This window comes from Moschus berezovskii, chromosome 13 (assembly GCF_049115385.1).
Source record: "Moschus berezovskii isolate FMDL1 chromosome 13, NW_MosBer_1.0, whole genome shotgun sequence".
NCBI classification, from domain to species: Eukaryota; Metazoa; Chordata; class Mammalia; order Artiodactyla; family Moschidae; genus Moschus; species Moschus berezovskii.
Window position 1 is genome coordinate 91484070 of NC_142472.1, and position 9847 is coordinate 91493916.

At 47.2% G+C, this 9847-nt stretch overlaps 1 pseudogene; it reads right to left on the bottom strand.

Annotated features, from left to right (window-relative positions):
- Positions 1-8335: 8335 nt before the first annotated feature.
- On the bottom strand, positions 8336-9349 carry LOC148775903 (mitochondrial import receptor subunit TOM20 homolog pseudogene; annotated as a pseudogene).
- Positions 9350-9847: the final 498 nt, after the last annotated feature.

Genomic DNA, 9847 nt, shown 5'->3' on the forward strand with positions numbered 1-9847 from the left:
AACTTCAAGCCGAACTCGTGAAAAACTATGAAATTCTCCCCTCCACGCTACAGGACGCCCCTTTCCGCTGCAGCTGCTCAAAAGAAATCCCACATTCCCTTTTCAAACTCGAAAGAATACTCAGCACCCTATACACAACTCCAGAAGTTCCCCGAGATACCCGGCCAAACTCGAGAGGAGCAGCGAGGTTCCTGCCACAGCTCAAGAAGAGCCCCGTTTTCCACTTGTCATCTCAAGTTGAGGATCGATTCCCTTGATTTGTCTGGGATGGAGTCATGATGTTCCCGTCGAATCTGAAGGGGAGGACGTTCTCCCCTTTAAACTCGAGAGGACCCCAGTGGGTCATGCCACAATTCAAAATGACACTGGTTTCCCCTTTTGCTCGACTTAAGACCTGATTCCACCCTACCCATTCAAAGAGAACCCCCGGGATCAACTAATACCACGAAAGGAGACCTGACTTCCCAGGAGAAACATTGAGAAATAGCCCCAGGACAGAAATTCAACTCAACAGGAATCTCGCACTCCTTTAACAACTCGAGAAGATAGCGAAGTTCAATGCCTCAACAAGAGATGTGGCATGACTCCCCTATTGAAACTTCATAGGAACACTGAGATCCATGTCAGAACTGGAGAGGCAACCTGAGGTTAGCACGTCAACTCCACATGAGACCCTAGGCCTTTGAATTCACTCAAGAAGCATCCAAAAGGCTACTCACACCTCAAAAGCATTCCGGATATCCCAAGACAACTTGAGAGGCTCCCTTAGGCACCTGTTGCAACTCGAGGAATCCTAAAGATTCCAGCCCCAATTTGAGAAACATTTTGTGATTACCCCTTTCAATGCCAATTGAAGCCCGACTCCTCTGCAGTGACTCGAGCAATCTCGAGCTTTCCCTCGTAACTTCCTTCCATGACGCAACATGAGAGTATCCCTGAGTTCCCCATCGTAACTCGAAAGGAAAGCCACATTTCCCTCCGCAATTAGCCATAAGCCATGAGATGCCCAAGGCAACAAAATATGAGGCCATTTTTTTTCCTGCAGCGCCGGGAGAGAGATCCCGAGTTCTCTCAAGATTGGATGGGAGGCTTCAATCCATATTTACAACTCAAAGGGCTCCCACAACACCCGTCTTCAATCGAGAGAAGCCCCGAGTTTCTGTGCACACCTCTAGAAGAAATCCGTATTCCCCACCTCCTCAAGATATGTGCGTTCAATCTCTGCTTCAACTCATGAGGAATCCTTCATTCTTCTCCCACCACAAGTGGAGGCCTCTGTCTCCTATTGAAACTCGAGTTTTCTCCCGTGTATACTGCTGCAAGGATAAAGGACTCTGAGTTCCTCCTCCAACCGAGGCAGGTCCTGATGTCCTTTCACAGCTCCAATGTAACACCGAGTATCCCCTCACAACATGATGAGAGACCTGACACCCATGCTGAGACTATAGAAAATGCCCCATTGAACTGCCAGAGCAGGAACCGAGTACTGCCTCAGCTTTTACATCTTTTTCTCGATGAGAAAGCAGAATTCCATGCATCATCGAGACGAGGCTGAGTCTCCAGTAGAACCTACATCGTTACCCCGAGATCCCTGTCGCCACTGGAGAGGAATACACAGTTGACCGACGCAAGATTAGATGTGGCCCTATTCCTCTGCCGCACCTCAAGAGGAATCCCAAAGTTCCTCTTCCAACAGGAAAGGAAACCTGACATCCCTGGGGCAACACGAGCGAGTTCCTGAGGTCCAAGTCGCTACTCGAGAAAATCGCCAAGCTTCATGCCTCAACGCGAGAAAAACCACAAGTTTCTCCCCTCTATACGGGATGAGGAATTTTTCGCTGCAGAGTCTCAAGATAAATCCCACATTTCCGCTTGAAACTGGAACATGTACTTAAAAACCTTTATGCAACTCAAAAAGTTTCCTGTATAATCGTCCCCACTGGATAGGAGCACCCAATATAAGAACTCAACTCTAGATGAGGCCCTATTCCTCTGCCGCGCCTCAAGATAAATCCCGACGTTCCCCTTGCAACACAAGAGGAGACCTGACTTCCCTGGGACAACATGAGTGAGTTCCTGAAGTCCCAATCGCTAGTCGAGAGGGACCCCAAGCTTCCTGCTGCAATTTGAGAAAAAGCACAAGATTCTCCCCTCAAGGCGAGATGAGGAACATTTCCGCTGCAGATTCTCAAGAGAAATCATCCATTCCCTCTGGAAACTCGAAAGGTTACTTACCATTCTTTATGCGACTCAAAACTACATCGCCATACCCGGCCCCACTTGAGAGGAACACCCAGTTGCCTGCCACAACTGACAAAGTGCCCCGTTTGTCAGTCCTCCTTTCCAGATAAGAGTCGATTCCCCTGCTTTGTCTGCAATGGAATCAGAACTTTCCCGTCGCACATTATGAGGACTCTTGTATCACCTTGAAAATCGGTTGGATCTTTGGGGTTCAAAGCACAATTCAAAAGGTACTGATGTCGTCAAGCACTCGTGATATTGTCTGATTTCACTGCACCGATTCCAATCTATCCTCGAGTATCAACTCACAAGGCGAGGGGAGACCTGACTGCCCGAGCATTCTCGATACAATCTCCAGGTAGAGATTCAACTCGACTGTGGCCTAACACCCCTTTTACAACTAGAGAATAATGCAGAGTTCCATGTCTGAACAGGAGACGAGGCTTGAATCCCCAGGTGAATTTTGAGAACAACCATGAGAACCCTGTTTATACTGCGAGAATCATTAATTGACGGACTTGAATCTAGATGCCAACATGTTTCTCTGCAGCGACTCCAAAGGAATCCCGAGGTTCCCCTTGCAAAATGAAAGGCTTTCTCTCTTCCCAGAGACAAAACGGGAGGCTCCCCGATATTCTTGTCATTACTAGAGAGGACGCAGCAACTAGAGAAAAACATCGAGATTCCTCCTTCAAAGCCAGAAGAGACCCTTTTTTTCCTGCATCGCCTAGACAGAAGTCCCGAGTTCCTTCTTAAATTCGATATGCGGCTTGAATTCCATGATGCAACTCAAGGGTTGTCCAGAGATACCCGTCTGGATGAGAGAAGAACTCCGAATTTCCTGACACAATTTAATAGGAGCCCCGTGATCACACCTCACCTGATCATAATGGGCCATTCCACTTTCAACTGAAGAGGAATCCCATTGTCCCCTAGAGCACTAGATGAGTCCTCTCACGTCTACTGACACTCATGAGCAACCCTGCAGATTCTGCAGCAAGGTCCAAGGACGCCGAGTTCACACTCAACTATAGATGAGTCGTGTTGTGCTTAATCCAGCTCCAATGGAATACGGAGTATCACCTCCCAATATGATCGCAGGCATGAATCTCCCGCTGAGCCTCTTGAAAAATCCGAAACTTTAAGCTAGAGCAGACAGCAGACATGACATCCCTTTTATAACTCGGGGGGAAAGCAGAGTTCCAACTTCAACAAAGACTAGGCCTGACTTCCCAGTGGAACCTCCATAGTAACCCCAAGATCCTTGTGGCCACAGGAGAGGAACACTGAGTTAACCGACTCAAGTCTAAATGTGGTCCAAATGCCCTGCAGCGCATCGAAAGGAATCCGGAGTTTCTACTTTCAACACCAAAGAAGACCTGACTTCCCTGAGGCAACACCAGCGAGTCCCAGAGGTCCAAGTCGTAACTCGAAAAGACCTCCAAGCTTCAAGCCGCAACACGAGAAAAACCATGAAATTCTCCTCTCCACGCTACAGGATGCCCTTTTCCACTGCAGCGGCTCAAAAGAAACCCCACATTCCTTCTTCAAACTCGAAGGAATACTCGGCATCCTATACGCAACTCCAGAAGTTCTCCAGGATACTTGGCCAAACTCGAGAGGAGGAGCGAGGTTCCTGCCACAGGTCAAGAAGAGCCCAGTTTTCCACTCATCATGTCAAGATGAGGACCGATTCCCTTGATTCGTCTGGGATGGAATCCTGATGTTCCCTTCGAATCTGAAGGGGAGGAGGTTCTCACCTTTAAACTCGAGAGGACACTGGTGAGTCATGCCACAATTCAAAATGACACCGCTTTCCCCTTCCACTCGACTTAAGACCTGATTCCACAGTACCGATTCAAGTAGAACCCACGGGATCAACTAAAACCATGGAGGGAGGCCTGACTTCCCAGGTACATCATTGAGTAAAAGCCCAAGGACAGAAATTCTACTCGACAGGAATCTCGCACCCCTTTAACAACTCGACAAGATAGCGGAGTTCCATGCCTCAACAAGAGACGTGGCATGACACGCCTGTTGAAACTTCATAGGAACACTGAGATCGATGTCAGAACTGGAGAGGCACCCTGAGTTTAGCGCTTCAACTATAATTGAGACCCTAGTCCTTGAAATCACTCGAGAGGCATCCCAAAGGTCACTCACACCTCAAAAGGATTCCGGACTTACTAGAGACCACTTGAGAGCCTCCGTGAGGCACCTGTTGCAACTCGAGTAATCCGAAAGATTCCTGCCCCATCTCGAGAAAGATTTTGTGGTTCCCCTTTCAATGCGAATTGAAGCCCGACTCCTCTGCAGTGACTCGAGTAATCTCGAGCATTCCCTCGTAACTTACATCCCTGAGTTCCCCGTCGTAATTCGAAAGGAAAGCTAAACTTCCCACCGCAGCTCACCAAAAGCCACGAGATGCCCCAGGTAACGAAACATGAGGCCATTTTTTTCCTGCAGCGCCTGGAGAGCAATCCGAGATCTCTCTAAAGATTCAATAGGAACCTTGAATCCATAATTACAACTCAAGGGCCTCCCAGAATACCCGTCTTCAATCGAGAGAAGTCCCAAGTTATTGTGCACACCTCTAGAAGAGCTCTGTATTCCCCACCTCCTCATGATATGTGCATTCAATCCCTGCTTCAACTCATGAGGAATCCTTCCTTCTTCTCCCACCACAAGAGGAGGCCTCTGTTTCCTATTGAAAGTCGAGTGCTCTCCTGTGGATCCTGCTGCAAGGATAAAGGACTCTGAGTTCCTCCTCCAACCGAGGTAGGTCCTGATGTCCTTGCACAGCTCCAACGGAACACCGAGTATCCCTTCACATGATGGGAGAACTGACACCCATGCTGAGACTATAGAAAATGCCCTATTTAATGACCAGAGCAGGAATAGAGGACTGAATCCTCTTTTACATCTCAATGAGAAAGCGGAATTCCATACCTCAAATGGAGATGAGGCTGACTCCCCAGTAGAAATTACTTAGTAACGCTGAGATCCCTGTTGCCACTGGAGAGGAACTCACAGTTAACCGACTCAAGGCTAGATGTGGCCCTATTCCTCTGCCGCACCTCGAGAGGAATCCGAAATTTCCCCTTCCAACACGAAAGTTGACCTGACATACCTGAGCCAACACTAGCGAGTTCCTGAGGTCCAAGTCGCAACTCGAGAGAAACCCCAAGCTTCCCGCTGCAACAGGAGAAAAACAACCAGATTCTCCCCTCAATGTGATATGAGGAACAATTCTGCTGCAGAGTCTCAGCAGATATCCCACATTCCCACTTGAAACTAGAACAGGTACTTGACACCCTTTATGTGACTCAATAAGTTCCCCGATATAGCCGTCCCCACTAGAGAGGAGCAACCAATATAAGGATTCAACTCTAGATGAGGCCCTGTTCCTCTCACGTGCCCCGAGAGGAATCCTGACCTTCCCCTTCCAACATGAGAGGAGACCTGACTTACCTGAGACAACACGAGCGAGGTCCTGAGGTCCCAATCGATACTCGAGAGGGACCGCAAGGTTCCTGCTTCAATTCGAGAAAAGCCATAAGTTCTCCCCTACGGTGAGATGAGGAACATTTCCGCTGCTGATTCTCAGGAGAAATCCCACATTCCCTCTGGAAACTCGAAAGGTTACTTACGATCCTTTATGCGACTCAAAACTACACCATCATACCCGGCCCCACTCGAGAGGAACACACAGTTGCCTGCCACAACTGACAAAGTGCCCCGTTTTCTTGTCCTCTTTTCCAGATGAGAGTCGATTCCCCTGCTTTGTCTGCAATAGAATCCGGACTTTCCCGTCGCACATTATGAGGAGGCCGGTATCACCTTGAAACTCGGGAGGATCCCCGGGGTTTCAAAACACAATTAAAAAAGGAACCGATGTCCCCAACCGCTTGTGATATTGTCTGATTCCACTGCACCGATTCCAATCTATCCTCGAGTATCAACTCACAAGGCGAGTGGAGACCTGACTGCCCGAGCATTCTCGATACAATCTCCAGGTAGAGATTCAACTCGACTGTGGCCTAACACCCCTTTTACAACTAGAGAATAATGCGGAGTTTTATGTCAGAACCCGAGACGAGGCCTGTCTCCTCAGGTGAATTTGAGAACAACCACGAGAACCCTTTTTTCACTGGAGAGGAATCATGAGTTGACGGACTCGAATTTAGAGGTAGACCTGCAGTGACTCCAAAGGAATCCCGAGGTTCCCCTTGCAAATGGAAAGGCTTTCTGTCTTCCCAGAGACAAAACGGGAGGCTCCCTGATATTCCCGACGTTACTCGAGAGGATGCAGCAGCTCGAGAAAAACATCGAGATTCCTCCTTCAAAGCCAGAAGAGGCCCCTTTTTTCCTGCATCGCTTAGAGCCAAGTCCCAAGTTCCTTCTCAAAATTCAATATGCGACTTAAATTCCTTGATGCAACTCAAGGGTAGCCCAGAGATACGTGTCCTAATGAGAGAAGAACTCCGAATTTCCCACCACAATTTAAGAGGAGCCCCGTGATCACACCTCACCTGATCATAATGGACCATTCTACTTTCAACTGAAGAGGATTCCCGACTTCCCTTAGCAAGACTAGACGAGTCCTCTCACTTGTATTGACACTCGCGGGGAACCACGTGGATTTTGCAACAAGGTCCAAGGACTCCAAGTTCACACTCAACTATAGATGAGTCATGTTGCACTTAATCCAACTCCAGTCGAATACGGAGTAACACCTCCCAAGATGATCGTAAGCATGACTCTCCCTCTGAAACTTTCGAAAAAGCCGATATTTCCCGCTTGAGCAGACAGCAGGCCTGACATCCGTTTTACAACTGGGGGGAAAGCTGTTTTCCATCTTCAACAAAGACTAGGCCTGACTTCCCAGTGGAACCGCCATAGCAACCCCAAGATCCTTGTGGCCACTGGAGAGGAACACTGAGTTTACCGACTGAAGTCTAAATGCGGCCCTCATGCCCAGCAGCGCCTCGAAACGCATTCCGAGTTTCTACTTTCAACACGAATGGAGACCTGACTTCCCTGCAGCAACTCTAGCGAGTCCCAGAGGTCCACGTCGTAACTCGAGAAGACCTCCAAGCTTCAAGCCGCATCTCGAGAAACACCAAGAAATCACCCCCTCCACGCTCCTTTCCCCTGCAATGGCTCAAAAGAATTCCCACATTCCCTCTTCAAACTCGGAAGAATACTCGGCACCCTAAGGGAAACGATAGAAGTTCCCGAGATACCCAGCCAAACTCGAGAGGAGCAGCGAGCTTCCTGGCACAGCTCAAGAAGAGCCCCGTTTTCCACTCGTCATCTCAAGATGAGGACCGATTCCCTTGATTCGTCTGGTATGGAATCCCAATGTTTCATTTGAATCTGAAGGGGAGGACGTTCTCCCCTTTATTTATTTATTTTTTTAAGTACCAAGGATCTTTATTCTTAGGTCTGATATTTAATCTGTGGCTGCAGATAACATGTCACTATTCAGAGAATAAAAGGTACCATTATCTTTCATTCAAGTCTTCAGCCACAAAGATACACCTTGTTCTCATACAAGATAAGGGTTGGCAGGGGATTGAGGAGGAACACTGAGGATAAAAGCAAACGGGAACAAAACTTTTACAAGCATATCATCCCAGTTACCATGAAGGTTACGTTTCAGGTTAGTTTACAAAAGTAGTGTCAGAACCATGATTTCAGTGAAAATCAACACATTATATCTTTTAAAAAACCAATTCAAAAATACTAAGTCAGGAAAGCATGCAAAATTCAGAGTATAAAAAAACACAAGGGCTGGCTGCCCCAACAGGTATTTCCCTCAGAAAGAGGGATTTGAAAATGCTGCACAAAACCAAAGGAATTAGAAGCTGAATTAGCAGACCCATTTCCTCAGTTTATATATGAGGCAAGTGGGCAGGCATTAACTGGTAAAGCTTACTCAGCCAGATTAAGAATGTATAAACATCTAATTCCTGGTGCTATCTGCAACTACGTGTATCTAAAATACAAGAAGATAAATATCCAGAACACATCAAACCCACTGATTTAAAGAAAACATTTCAAGGGAGGGGGTGAAGTTGTTATTATAGCATAGCAGCACATTACACATATTTAAGAGATTAAATAAAAGAAATAATCTCTTATTTTAATGCTCATTTTTGATCAACACAAGTTTCCAGCCAACTTTCTGATGCAGAGCAAAACAAGTATATTCTTCAGTTTTCTTCTACACTGTTTTGGGCCTATCTTCCAAAACTGAGCACTGGGTATTTTTAATGTAAGTAATGGGATGTTATTTGTACATTCTAATTACACATTTTAGGAATAAACAAATGCATATTTCAGTAATTCATAGTGTATTTATAAAATGAAAAGCTCTCTATCAAAATACACTTTTCACTGGGAAAAATAAATAAAACAGACAAATGGATCTACACAAAGTAAAAATTAACTTTGGTAGACTTCACTGTGGAGGACAGTCCATAACAAGCTTATTTGCCCTTCCTCCCCCAGAGCCGGTCATCTTCTGAGTTAAGATTTTAAAAATACGCTTTAATTGAGATCATTATGTTGACATTTGTTTCTCATTCCACATCATCTTCAGCCAAACTCTGAGCACTTACAATTCTCTGACTAATTGTTGGGAGCTTAGTCAGAAGCATCTGGAACACTGGTGGTGGAAGAATTTGTTGCAACACTTGCAGAAACTGCTGTGGCTGTCCACACACAGAAATTGCATTTGTCAGATGGTCCACACCCTTCTCATATTCACCTTGAGCTAGTAATTCTTCATCAAGTTGTATTTCTTCCAGAAAGAATTTCTGAACGGCTTCAGCATTTTTAAGGTCAGGTAACTTGGAAAGCCCAGCTCTCTCCTTGGCAAGCTTCTGTTTCTTTCTTCGTTCTCGCAGCCGGTTCTTGAAGTTGGGGTCACTCTGTCTCTTGCGGTCGAAGTAAATGCAGTAACCGATGAAAAGGGCCCCGCACATGCCGGCGGCGATGGCGCTGTTCCGGCCCACCATCTTCTCTCCACTGAGGAGCCGGGTCGGCTGCGGCGGGGCCCGCAAAAGAGCCATTGACGGTGACGCCTCGGAGCCGAGTGCATGGCGCAGCTCAGATGCCCGCCCCGTTCTCCCCTTTAAACTCGAGAGGACTTCGGTGGGTAGTGCCACAATTCAAAATGACCGCGCTTTCCCCTTCCGCTTGACTTAAGACCTGATTCCACTGTATCGATTGAAAGAGAACCCCCGGGATCAACTAACACCACGAAGGGAGGCCTGACTCCCCAGGTGCATCACTGAGAAAAAGCCCCAGGACAGAAATTCTACTCCACAGGAATCTCGTACCCCTTTAACACCTCAAAAAGTTAGCAGAGTTCCATGCCTCAACAAGAGACCTGGCATGACTCCCCTGTTGAAACTGCGTAGGAACACTGAGATCCATGTCAGAACTGGAGAGGCACCCTGAGGTTAGCGATTCAACTCCAGATGAGACCCTAGGCATTTGCACTCACTCGAGAGGCAGCCCAAAGTCTACTCACACCTGAAAATGATTCCGGACATCCCAGAGACAATTTGAGAGGCTCCGTGAGGCACCTGTTGCA